Raw genomic sequence first — 14,478 nt, forward strand, 5'->3', positions numbered from 1 at the left:
AACATATCTGATACATTTGATGACTATATCCCAAGGGTTAACAGGCTTTAATTCAGCATGTTCTTCAGATGCAGTGTAAAGTGATGGATGAAAATAGATGTGCAGGTGATGGGGTGTTGCCTTCCTATACTCTACTAGGTGAGCCCTAGCTCCAGCCTAACCAAAGCCCATGTTACTATTCTCAAACCACTTTAGGGTTCGTTTTCACTTTTGGACACAGTCAAATCTCTTTTTGTTACAGGGTCTTTGCATTTATTTTTTTCTCTTCTGAGAACCCTGTCCCCCTGATGATTGCTCAAGTCTCAGCTTAACTGTCACCTCCTCAGAGAGGCATTTTCTTTCTATTATATTACTCTATTTATTTATTCTTCAGCACTTTTCATAGTCTGCATTGATTTTATTTCCCTGTTCCCTTGTTTCATGTAAGAGCCACAAGAGCAGCAGCCTTGCCTGTCACCACTATATCCCAGGGTCTAACATAGTGAAGGGCAGAATACATAATAATAACAGTTAACATTTATTGGGCACTTACTATTTGTAAAGTACTGTACTAAGTACTTTTACATCTATTAACTCACCTAATCTTAATTTGCTCCTTTTTTACAGATGAGGAAGCTGGAACTTGTAGAGGATTTAAGAACCTAGCCACACATTAAGCACTTGGTAAGAGATGAAGCTATCTATGGTTTGGTGACTCCAAGTTTTCAGGTTTACATTATTCTGCCTCTCCTCATCTGCTTCTGCAGGTGGTCACGTTAGCACAGATCAAGGTCATGCCATGGTCCCAGTACCTTTTTTCTTTTCAAAAGTTATCTCAAGTTGTATTCATTTGCCTTTGAAGAAAACGTACTATTTTCCCCTCTAGCTAGCATGATGTCTTACACTGGGGGACTATGTCCTAGGTCACCAAAGGTGTCAAAAGGCTTTTCAGCCCTGGCTTTCCAGATCTGTGCACATGTATCCTCTCCAGAATGACCAGTCAGTCACTGGTAGGAGGATGGTCTTGCCTCTCTTGCTCATTCTACAGTCCACAGACTACTGCCAGAGGCCTTTTTCCTCTCCATGTGTAAGCCTTCTTATTTCTCTCATATGGGTGGTATCTGTTCTGATGTTACAAATATTTTTTTCTCATTCTCTTTGTGTACACTATGTGTGCTGATTTTTCCTCCGTGTTTGCCTGCCATACTGACGCCAGCTCTCTCTGCACTTAATGCCCCCCTCTTACTCCACGAGATGGGGCAGCCAACTGCCCAGACTTTAGAGGGACTCAAAAGAGATGGTTTCTTTTTTACCCTGTGATACCCTTTTTCCATTCCCTGGTAAGCTGTTCCTCCAGTGCTGTCTCTGGGGGACATGTTGCTGCTCTTGCCTGGAGCTGCACTGGTTACTCGGTCTGGGCTCATGTACAGCTCTAATTCAATTTACAACGCAGTTACATAACTGTTCCCAGTCTCCAGCTGACCTTGATGTCAAGCAGCGGTCAAGTTGTACCAGCCCAGAGAAAGGAGGAGGAATCTCTGGTCAGCCCTTGAGAACATTTTAGCTGGGGTTCTGGAATGGAATGTGGCACCAAAAGGCCAAACCAGACCAGTAAATTCTTTGGAAGGTTGAAAAGCAAGTGTTGTTGATTTTTGTAAGATGGATGCTGTTGACTTTCAGGGCAATCCTGTGTCACTCAGGATTGTGTTCTTGGACCAAAGATGAGGGTGCTGTCCTCTTTTCCCATGAATCACTGTAAGTGGATGAGTCTTTCAGCCTCAATGGGAAGTGCTCCTAGGAGTGTCTTGGCTTGGAAACTTCTCAAGGACAAACTTTTAGCACATTCTTTTCTGAAGAGTTCTGGTTCTACTCAGTTCTAAACAGTGACAAGAATAGCTAAGCTAAGTTTTTCTTCTGTTCTTAATAAAGCCAGGAAGCCAGGGGTTTCAGCAAAAAACAAACAAACAAACAAACAAAAAAAAACCCCACAAACTAAAGCCTGGGCAAATCGGTCAAAATTTCAGAAAGTCAGTAGTATGAAGACTCTCTAGGAGCAAGTACTCTGTTTATTTTGTTCTCTGCTATATCTTTACACCATGAATAATATCTGGTATGGACTAGGTACTCAGAGAATATTTGCTGGATGATTGTATAATAGGATTTGTGGATTGTGACAAGTGATCTTTTTCTAGTTAATCTGGCAAAGGCTACCATACTAGAGATTTTCAGAAGTCTGCTTTACATATTTTAATCATATATGTGTCTGTGCAAATACAATGCTAGATAAATATTCTACAAATGTATATATATACAAATGTCTGTATCAATCATGATTAGTGATCATTAACTGGTTACTCATCTATGATAAGCACATTAGTAGATTGTGCCTGGATTTAAACATTGCCTTAAATAAACACCATTCATTTATACTAATTCAACTATCCTCATTGACAGAACTAGAGTCATGGGACTTGTGAGTCAAGGAACAAAAGGTTCCTTCCTTAGAAGGACCTCATACTTGGTTTAGTGCTCTTCAAATTAATAATAAGTTTTGAACAAGATGACCCTATATTCATTTTACACTGGACCCCACAAAGGTAATTCTGCCAGAAGTATAGAGAGAGCAAGTGTAGAAAGATACTATCTAATATCACCTTTTATATGCTAACAGCCCTGAGTGAGAACAGTTGCTTACTGACTATGGCAACAACTAGGATAACATGTGGTATGGTTTGGATGTATCCCAACCCAGATCTCATCTTGAATTTTCACATGTTGTGGGAGGGACCCAGTGGGAAGTAATTGAATCATGGGGCAAGTCTTTCCCATGCTGTTCTCGTGATAGTGAATCAGCTTCATGAGATCTGATAGTTTTAAAAAGGAGAGTTCCCCTGCACAAGCTCCTCTCTCTTTCCTTGTGACCATCCACGTAAGATGTGATTTGCTCCTCCTTGCCTTCCGCTATGATTGTGAAGCCTCCCCAGCCATGTAGAACTGTAAGTCCAATTAAACCTTTCTTTAGTAAATTGCCCAGTCTCGGGTATGCCTTTATTAGCAGCGTGAAAATAGGCTAATACATCATGCATATCAAGAAAGGATTAATCTACTACTAGTTCAAGACATTAACTGATTAATTAACTCTACTAATGACAAATGCATCACATATATATTCTTTCAAAAAGAATAATCCAGAATATAATTCATGAATTCACTGGTAGCTCTTCTTTGCTGTGAACTATCTCTGCTTTAACAATCTTTGCCTTCCAAAATTCAATAAATTTAAGAGGCCATAAATGTTAATAAATCATCCATATTGCTTATCTTTTTTGACAGCACAACCATTCTCATTCCTGAAAATTCCTATTGTTTTGTCTGTATCACATTTTAGTGCTTGATCAAAATGAATTTTGAATTTGAATACATGCTGCAATCTAGTTCTTTGTAAAGGTTTTCTACATCAAGTAATTTTCAAAATTTTACCCCCCAGAAAGTGTAGATAGGGCAACATATATAATGCTAATTTTTAAAATATTACATCGCCTGACACTAGGCACATAATAGCCAATGAGTAAATACCTAATTAAGTAAATTGAACTAACAGTTAGTAATTTCCTACGTACCATGCAGGAACATACACATAGTAACTTTCATGTATCTTTTCTTAAGTAAAGGTTAAACTCCTAAAGAGCTGTTTTTGCTCAAAAAATTTTAAAGTTGCCAAATATTAGATGGTAGCCTACACATGCTGGTTATATAAAAACAAATTCAAACCTCTTTGTATTTTTCAAAATAGAAAACTGAAGAAATTTTTTAAAAAGTCAAACCTTTGAAACACATAGTGATCTTTAGGTAGATTTCATTTTTACAACGTCGCCTCATTTCAAAGCACACCAACTGCTCCAGCTTGGCTTTGCTGAACCATTTAACACCCATTTGCATCTCAGAAAGTTTCCTGTGTTTATAATTACAAAGGATATTTCATGACAACCTGTTTGTTGTTTATTTATTTATTTATTACAAACATCAAGTCACTCAGCACGTTGGCTGAGCAGAGCAGGTTCATTCTCATGCACATCTTGATACATAACTGAAGTTGTTGCTTTAAGTCAAGCTGAGGCCAGATCCTCACAGCCAGACAGTTCTTAATTGCTTCATTTTTGAGATAGGGATTTTCTGAAATATATTTTCTTGCAGAGGAGAAAAGATTTTAAAACTTTGCTTTCACTTCACACTGGGAACAAGGAACAAGCAGATGGAAAATAATGAGTTTCTTCAATACTGTCTTGGCTGGAGAAATATTTTCTTAGACTCCACCTTTTTCTACATGTGCCAGCAACACCAAAATCCTGTTTGCCATTAGTTTGATTCTTGTTAACTACACTTCATTCCTCTTTGGGTAGAGTAAATCACAGATGGAGTGCCATATCATCATGGTGCCCAGATAGAAAAAAATGTTCGCAAACTTTGACATCAATAAAGAATCTAAAATTCAAACTCATACCACCATATGCATCCTAGCAAAGAGAGTAATCATTTATACTGTTCTTTTGAAAAGAGACTAAAGTCTTTCATTTAAAATTTCTTCATTTAAAAACATCTCCATTGAAAAACAAAACTAAAACTAAAAAAATACAACGAAATAATGACTTGCCACATGTAAGTGGGCTAAATTAGAGTAAATAGTATCTGAAAAGAATCAACTTAAAGTGTTTAAATAGCTACTAATTTCATCATAAAAATAATCTTAAGACTGCATGTACAGGCTTAAAGGAAAAAATTAGACCAAAGTGGAAAGCAGAAGGCATCTTAGAAACATCTACATCTCCTATCATTTTCCACAAGGAAATTGCATAAAAATCCTCTCCTTGAGAAAATTCAATCCTCCACATGCTACAGGAAAGTAACCCTCTTTTCTTATTTTCAAGTTTCTCAAATTCAGATCCAGTTTAAGTGGCTTCTCCCAGATCTTTCACGTTTCCCTGGTTTTTAAGACATATTATCACCATGAATGTTCTTCTTCATTCAAAACATGAAACACTTTCAGGAAATCTACATCCAATAACAATTACATAAGTAGGGACTCATTCCAAAGAGGAAAAGAAAAAAGAAAAAGAGAAGCTTAAAGGGATTGGCTAAAGTGGGTGATCTACTAGGATGCTGGGAACAAGTGATTCTCTGGTGAAACGCCTCGAACACATTTTTGTTTTCAGTGAGCCTGAAAGCCTGAAGGGGATTGACCTGAGGAGGATGGCATGAAAAAGTGACAAAGTGAGCAGGCTGGTACATGTCCAGTATGCAACCCTAACTGCTGATCAATGATCTCTAACCAATCATTTGGAAGAGTTGGTAACTTATCCTCTAGTGTAATTTTTCAAAGACACTGATGTCATTATGGGTAAATAAGAATTTGACATTGAAACCCACCCCCCCCAAGATTTAGGGAAGTGAAATGAATTATGAATGACTGTCTCTGTCTATTTTCTGCTGCTATAACAGAATGCCACTGACTGGGTGATTTATAAAGAAAAAAATTTATTTGGCTCATGGTTCTAGAGCCGTGATTCATCTTGAGGCAAATTCTCTCCAGCTGTGAGCCTGTGAAATCAAAACAAGTTATCTACTTTCAAAATACAGTGATAGGACAGATGTAGGATAGACATTCCCATTCCAAAAGGAAGAAATAGGCAAGAAGAAAAGCATAACTGGTCTCAAGTAAGTTCAAAGCCCAACAGGGAAAACAATATTAAGTGTTAAAGCTGGAGAATAATCTCCTTTGACTCCATGTCCCACTTCCTGAATACATTGGGGTGGGAATTGGGCCCCTAGGACCTCACATAACCTTACCCCCATGTCTTTGCTGAGCTTAGCCCACTCGGCTCTCAGGCGTTGGAATCTCATGCTTGCAGCTCTCCTGGGCTAACATTGCACATTGACAGCTCTACAGTTCTTGGGTCTCAGTGGCCATCCCAATGGTAAAGCTCCACTAGGCATCACAGTAGTGGGGACTCTCTGTGGTGACTCCACTCTTGCAGCAGGTTTCTGCCTGGGGCCCCCAGATTATTCATGACATCCATTGAAATCTAGGTGGAGGTAGCCATGCCCCCAAACCTACAGACTGAACACCATATGGATGCTATGAAGGATGGATTACTGCTTGCATACTCCAGAGTGGCCTATACTATACTTTGGCCTGCTTAAGCCCTGGCTAGTACAGTCAGGGAGAACTGCACTGGAATACAGGGAGGAGCAGACAACTGAGTAAGCTCTGAGGAGAGAGCTCATGAAGAGTGCCCTGGGCCTGTCCCCTAAAACCATTCTTCCCTCCTAGAGCTCTGGGCCTGTGATAGGAGGGCAGCCTCTAGGAACTCTGAAGTGCCTTCAGGGTCCTTCTCTCATTGACTTGGTTAATAGCACCTGGCTCCCCTCTATCTACGGTAATCTCCTTACCAAATAGTTGCTTGGCTACACTCTTGATTTGCTCTCCTAAAGATGTACTTTCACTCTTTACATGGCCAGGCTGTGAATTTTCCAAATCTTTCCATTCTGCTTCTCTTTTAATTATACATTCCATCTTTAAATCATTCTTTTCCTCTCACATTTCACTGTATGTGTTTAGAAGTAGCCATGCAGTGGCCTGAATGGTTTGCTGCTTAGGTATTTTTTCTGCCAGATATTCTGTCATTGCTCTTAAGTTCTTTCTACATTTTATAAAACCTTCAAACATACACACAATTTTACCAAGATTTTTGATACTTAATAACAAGGATGGCTTTTACTCCAGTTTCCAATACCTCGTTTCGTATTTCTGTCTGAGGCTTCATCAGAATGGCCTTTAACTGCCCATATTTTTATGAAATACTTAAGTAATCTCTAAGAAAATTCAAATTTCCTTATAATTCTCCTTTTCATCCAAACCCTCACCAGAAACACCCTTAATGTTTCACTGCAATACAGACTTTTTCTTGCCTGATTTTCCAAATACTTGTAGCCTCTACCATTACCCAGTTCCAAAGCTGCTTCCATATTTACAGGCATCTGTTCTAATAATAGCAGCTGCATTTCTCAGTACCAATGATCTGTTTCATGGGTTAATGAATGATTCTTTCCTGTTGAGATCTGTGTTTGCAAGTATCTTCACATCGTGAAGTGTCTCACTCTTAAGGAAAATAAAAAAGCTTACAAAGCTTTTCAGGGCACTTCACCCCCCAGAGAAAAGAAATATATTGTATTTTATGATAAATGAAGGGCATCTGCAACCTGTATCTTAACCAGGGTGAATCACTGGACTCGTGTTTTTAAAAGGAAGAGCAATGGCTTGAAAGGAATTGTTTAAGAGTAGTAAAGTCATTTACAAAAGAAAACCAAATGAAAAATCAACCAAATTACATAGAGTAACTCTGCACTGAATAACTAATTAATCATGGTGTCCAGGGGAGCCTATCTAGCTCTTGGTTTTCTGTGGTCTCAATAATAGGTAAATAGAATCTTAGAGAAAAAAAAAGACTTGTCAGGTGTGTTTTTGCTTGTTTTTAACAAAGGCAGAAGTGCACTCAGGAGTCCTTATTTGAATTCACAAAGCCAGGCAATATGTTTAAATGTTATCATTGTAAAGCTATATTAAGTATCAGAGCAGCTTTTTGAAGTCAATATTTTTAAATAAAAAATACAATTTAAAGAGGATCATGGTCCAGTGGTGAAAAACCAGGGCTTTTCCTTACTCCAGCTATTTAGCGCAGAAAAGTTTATGATAATTATTAGAATGACAGGCAATGATGAATTTCTACTATGCAACATGTTAGGAAATGAAGACTGCTTTGGAATTGAAGAACTTTAGAATCAACCAAGAGTTGTGCAAATACAAGGCCTTGGCTTCAAAAGGGAAATTTAGTTGTAATCAAATCCTGCTCCTCATTGTACTTTTTGGCTGTAGGTCACAGGGCTCTGTTGGAGATGATGTTGTGCCATCACTCTAAGACATTCTACTATAACTTACTAAGTTTCAGTTCATATGCCTGGTCTCCCGGGTCCTAAGATACAGACCCAGACCACCAGGAGGGTGCAGCGCAGTATATGGTGACTGCTAAACCCCTCACATAAAACAAAACAAAACAAAAAACAAGTAAGTATTGCTAAGCAAACATGAGCTTTTAAAAAGGCTTTTATTATACAGAAAGGAATATAAAAACAAAAAAAGATACTAAAGCCTGGTAAATATGTCCGTTCTGAAAAAAAATGAAAGTTATATTTTAAAACTCACAGGGAAAGTTCCACTTTGGTTTCAGTCATCATCTTTGGAAGAAAAGGAAGTTGGATTTTTCCATTAACACCTCACGGTGCCTTTCTCTCCATCCTGGGTGGCGGCCACGCCGCTGTCAGCCTCTTCACACGACTCAGCAGTGGTCAGGGTTGGCCCTTAACGCTGAATTTGGTGTGGTGCTTTCAACAGACTCATTCTTTGGCAGATATCCTGCCACACAGAGAGAACTTTTTGACCAGGTTGTAGCAATTTTCAATAAAAGGATAAACATAAACGGAACTCTCTGTACTTTTTCATTATAGAAATAGTGTTTAGTACTCAACTGATACATTGTACTTTTTTTCTGAATTGCTCTGCAGGAAGCATGTTTAAATGTGATATCTGGGTCCCCAAGTAGACGGTACCAATGGCTTCTGATCAACTCTGAAGCTAAAAGGAGATTTTGTAGAGTCTTGCACAGCATCACAAGTAGTGTGGTGCATCCCTCATCCCAATGTGTTAATAACGATAGAATTTAGAGTGTCCAACCTGAAAACTTTCTGAGAACAAATGTTTCCTATCTTAATGTCGGATTTTTCACAAACATCCTATGTGCATGTCTATCCTATATGGACATCCACCATGATGGAAGCAGGAAAAAGTGCGGTAATTAAGGGGAGGCTCAGACTGAGAATGAACATGCAGAAACAGATCTAGAGCCAGTAGCTGAAAAGTCATTTGGGGCAAATGGCCAATCTCAAAACAAAGAAGAAGAGATGAAGTTAGAGAACTTGTGTTGTTCAAAGGAAGGAATTGACCAAGGATTAGCTACTCAGGATTCATTCACTCACTCACTCATTCACTCAGTCACTCACTCATTTAGCAACACCGCATACATATACTGATGGTGAATAAAATGCACCTGAGCTTTGTCTTCAGGTAGTCCTCACAGGACACAGGATGAGAGGGCACAGACAAGCCAGTAAGGCACAAAATGGTGAAATAGAGGCTATTATAAGAACTCATGTTGTCTTAGCTATGGAAATGCCCCTATATTTCTCCTAGACTTATAGGAACCAACTCTCTGCCCTTACTGCTCTCACATCTACCATTTTAGACTCAATGAGATACAAGGCACATGGGATAGATATACTCAGATACCTGTCATATAAGATAAAGTGCTTTCTAATCTAACATGCATTGTACATATTCTAATCTTTCCTTGTCACTTCAGAAAGCCAGGTCTAGGAGAATACTGCTTAACAATGGATTCAGTGTGTTTACACCTGTTTCTCAATGGGACGTAGTGATTCAATAAAAAAGAAAGTGACATTCTTTGGTTTAAAGTGTCCAGGAAAAATCAGACTTTAGTGTGTATTTTCCCTTGATCCTTTCAGAAAATTTACAACTCATCTCCCATCAGTCAATTCAGCAGTAAGTCCTAAGGATGCTCCCAACAAAGCATATCCTAGATCCCAAATGTTTCTCTTCCCACACTGCAGCCACCTTCACCTAAGACACTATCATTTTGCACCTGGACTATTGTGGTAGCTTCATAACTGATCTACCTGCTCTCCCCGTGATTGTCTCCCCAGATCTCCATGCACTTTTGAGTGAGGAATGAGCTTTTGAAAACATAAATCATACCACATCAGCTTCTGCTTATAAATGTCACATAGCTTCTCACCAAGTAGAATATCCCTACTGGTGTATGCAAAGCCCTATAGAATCAGTCCCAGTCTGTTTTTCAATCTCTGTCATAAGAGCTTCCCCTTTACTCAACTGTCTGTTACTTCAACGTAAACATTCCTACCTTAGGGCTTTTCTGATATCCAGTCTCTTTTTCTAGAATATACTTCCCTTAATACTCAAATGGATCCATCTTGTCATTTGGGTCTCAGTTTAGGTGTCACCTCTTCATATAGATTTACCTGATTCCCTAATCTCAGGGAGTCACCCAGTTGCTATCTCATTATCACCTTCTAATTATCTATAAGCACTTAGCACTATTTAGAATTTTTCTTAATTAAAAAAAAATTATTCCCATTTTCATAAGATTGTAAGTTCCATGAGATTAGGGACATTGTCTGCCATTTTACCTACTTGTTTTGTATAATTTGTAACAGGAAGAACTTAGAAATAGAAAATTTGTAAATATATTATAAGCATTAAAAACATCTGCAAGTACCAAAGTGAATATTTCTCTGAAGGAGATCTAGTTAGACGTGGACTCTCATCATGTCATTGGACTCTCCTTGGGGCAGTTAGTATATCACACATGAATTATTCACTTATGGGTCTCCAACACATTGCACGTCCAGGCACTTAATTGCTGTCTGTTGAATGACTAAATGTTTTCCTGTTTTAAGGGTACCGAGCTAGTTCCCTTCAGGTTGCAGGAACACAGTTATGCTTAAGTTAATTTACCTATTGAGCATATTACGGGAGAATAGGAGACCACCCTGTGAGCTGCCCAGCCAAGCCACAAGGACCAGAGAGTTGTTCATAAGATGCCATAGCACCAGCCCCACGACCTGAACTCTCCTCAGCAGAAGGCCTATGTTGGTTACTCTTCCAATGCTCAGCGACTTGTTCACCCTCTTTGTTGCCAGAGAGTTTGCCACTCCTGCTGACTCTCTTCTTGAGAGTCCTACATTCGGGCTTCCTGAGTGAGGACCAGGTTGGGGCAGTGCTGTCACAGAGGTGCTGATTGAGGCGTCTTCTCAGGGCACTGGCTCACCTCACTCAGCCTTGAAGTCAGTGCTCATCTTCCATGCAAATACTGAGATCAGGATGGCCTGGTTTCTTCCAGGAATGGGTCCTCAAAAGAGGACTGTGTCAATACAGCCATTCTGAGCCTCCTCAAAAGGGAGAAACACTTTTTGTCCAGTAATTCCAGTAGTCTGAAGAAAATATTGGAAGTTTTAATATATATAAACATAAGAATGGATAAGGAGGCCAGAGATTGGCCAACCATCAAAACTATGGGGCAAATATATTCAGAAGGTTAATCCCAATTCTAATCATTTCCCAAAAAGGTACTATCAAATTGTGTATATTTGACCAAGATTTTTTTTAATCAAATAAGTTGTTCAGAAAATACTTAATAAAATTAACTTTTTAAAATCTTTTAAATATTACCTAAAAATCCATATGCAGGCCTGAGTCCCATGTGCACAAATATGGTTGTTACAAACTTGAAGAAAGTGGGTATAGAATTATTTGTAGATTTAGGCAACAGCACTAAATTTCCAATGTTTCCAGTTTAGGAAAATGATGCATTTGTTTTAAAAGATTTATTTCAATACAACCTCAACAAAGGGCAGTTTGGCTCAGCACTTCTCAATTAATGTGCATATGTGAGCAAAATTATATCTACAAGGATATTCATTGCATTATGGTTTGTAGTAGCAAAAGTCTAGAAATAGAAAGTCTCATACTTAATTTATAAGAATCTTAATCTTATAAATAAGAGACAGATGAAATAAATTACAGTACACGTGTGAAACAGAATACTCTACAGCTATTAAAAAGAAGAGGGTTGATTTATATATGTTGATATAGCAAACCCTCTAAATATATTAAAGTGGAAAAGCAAGGTATGGAAATACAGCCTATAAGGAGAAGACCTAGCTGTCTAGGGTGGGAGAGAGGTTTAGTTTCCAATCTATAATCTATTTTACTGTTTGATTCTTAAAATTACATTTATATGTTGCTTAAAAAACAGAAAAAAATAAAACTTTATTTTCCTACCAAGCAAAAAATGTGTATACTAGCTTTCCATTGTCAATGAAAACGGTCAAACTGTGAAATATTTACAGAGGTTTATTCTGAGCCAAATATGAGTGACCATGCCTGAGGCACAGTCTCAAGAGATGTTGAGAACATGTGCCCAAGGTGATTGGATTACAGCTTGATTTTATACATTTTAGGGGAACATAAGACATTAATCAATACATGTGAAGTATATGTTGTTTTGATCTGGAAGGGTCGGACAACTCGAAGCAGAAGGGGATGGGGGCTTGCAAGTCATAGGTGGATTCAATGATTTTCTGATTGGCAATTGGTTGAAAGAGTTAAGTTATTACCTAAGGATCTGGAATTAATAGAAAGGAGTGTCTGGATTAAGATAGAGGGTTATGGAGACCAAGGTTCTTATTATGTATAGGAAGCCTCATAGGTGGCCTCCCTAAGAGACAATAGATGGCAAGTGTTTTCTATATAGACCTTTAAAAAGTGCTAGACTCTAGTTAATCTCTTCAGGATTGGGAGGGCCTGGAAGGGGCAAGATCCAGTTAATAGAAATGCTTTATGGATGCAAGTCTTCCACACAAAAGATAACTTTGCAGGATCATTTCAAAATAGGGCAAAGAAACATATTTTGGGGTAAAATATTTTGATTTCCTTCTTTATCTGTTATGTGATGTTATACCAGAGGCATTGGGCTGGGAACCTTTGAGATGGGGACTCAGAGTCAGGTTGGTGTTGGTATCTTACTGCTACAAAGAGTCTGTTCTATCAGTCCATGAATTTCTATTTTAATTTTAGTGCTGGTCAGTTGTGTTTAAACTCCACAACGAAGAGAGTACAATGAGGCATGTCCGACCCCCATCTTATGTCATGGCCTGAACTAGTTTTTCCTGATCTTTGGAATTCCCCTGGATGAGAAGAGGGGTCCATTCAGTTGTTGAGGGGCTTAGAATTAATTTTTGGTTTAGACCTTTGAGTTCAGAAGAAATAGAGAAGAAATCTGAATATCTGGTATCTCTTGCATTGAGAAAAGTAAACCTATCTATACCTAAAGAATTGACTCAGTCTCTGTCATTTTACCTACTCAGCTTATATAATTTGTAACAGAAAAAATTTAGAAATAGAAAATCCCTAAATACATTATAAGGATTAAAAGCATTTGTAATATAAGAAAGTACTTAGTACCAATGTGAATATTTCCCTGGGGGAGAACTAGTTAGACATGAATTCTCATCATGTTATTGGGCTCTTCTTGGGAATTTAGTATATGACACATGAATTACATAATTCTACACTTAATGTAAAGAATGCTATGCAATCTTGTTCTACTTCAGCTATTATGAAAGAGTAGGGATAGAATAAAAATAACCGAGATGCTGGGCTTACACTACTTACATGATCCTCATCAACTTTTCTTTTGTGCCTTCATATTTACTTGTGTTAACTCTGGTGACTGCTTAATGAATTAAGAAGATAGAGCATTGAAGGTAAACTCATGTTTCCAGTCCGAATAGAATTATAGATTCGTAATTTTGTCATTCCAAATATTGTAAACATGTAACAATGATAAACTTAAAAAAATTTTTGAAAACAGTTATGATTTTAAAATATGAGACATTTTCATGGACCAGAAGTATTAGAATAGCTGAGCTGAAGTTGAAAGACATTGAGCTGGGGATGTTTGGGACCATGAGTCTAATAACTAGCAGAGGGCACTAAGGGTTCTGATGCCTATGGGGAGATAAGAACTAAAATTGCCTATTGTTAAGTCCAGGAGATAGGATCCTGGAGCCTGGCTACTTCCTGAAGTCAGAGGCTGGAATAGGTGGGCCTCAAATGTACATGAGGGTGAAATAAAACTGCTATGGTGTCTTGGGCTACAGCATCTATAAAGTTAAGTGCAGAGAGAGACAAGAGTGAGAAAGAGAACCTCAATGCTAAAAGTTAAACAAAACTGTTTACTAGCTCGAGGCTAGATAGGTAATGTTTTCAATATCTTTGAGCACAGATGACATGGGTATCCAATAGGAAGCCTGATATAAATTCTGGATCCTGAGGAAAGGTAGAAGTGACTATAAAACTAGTAGACAGGGCAGGATGGTTTTTCAAAAGAAGGAAAAAAATACTGCCACCAATGAGTCTTCAAACAAAAATCCTACACTTAAGATAAAGACAAATGCTAACAAAATCAGCAATTGGGAGATAAGTTTACCTAAAGACTAAAACACTACAACAATCTGAAAATTAGTTTAAAATTAGTGCATTGAGGATGCTTAAAGTGATAATGAAAGGAAGAATACCTCTTTCCCCAAATACTAAACAAAAACAATCAAACAGAGAATTAGTAAGTTAAAAGGAGTCCTAAGAAATTGATCTGGGACACAATACAGAGAGAAAAATTCTTTAAACATGTATCAGAGCAGTTGAGAAATGTATAGGATAAGTTGTGAGGGTTTTATAATATACAACAGGAGCCCCAAGGGGAGAGAAGAGAAGAAACGAGAGAGTAGCAA

At 38.1% G+C, this 14,478-nt stretch overlaps 1 long non-coding RNA gene across 1 annotated transcript; it reads right to left on the reverse strand.

The window, feature by feature from the left end:
* Positions 1–504: 504 nt before the first annotated feature.
* Positions 505–8,316, reverse strand: LOC111539884. The gene is made up of 3 exons (XR_002730825.1): positions 8,237–8,316; positions 3,804–3,931; positions 505–1,855 (listed from the first exon to the last, which is right to left on the reverse strand). It is a non-coding gene; the product is annotated as an uncharacterized LOC111539884 (long non-coding RNA).
* Positions 8,317–14,478: the final 6,162 nt, after the last annotated feature.

Source organism: Piliocolobus tephrosceles, chromosome 4, assembly GCF_002776525.5.
Source record: "Piliocolobus tephrosceles isolate RC106 chromosome 4, ASM277652v3, whole genome shotgun sequence".
In the NCBI taxonomy this organism is placed as follows: Eukaryota; Metazoa; Chordata; class Mammalia; order Primates; family Cercopithecidae; genus Piliocolobus; species Piliocolobus tephrosceles.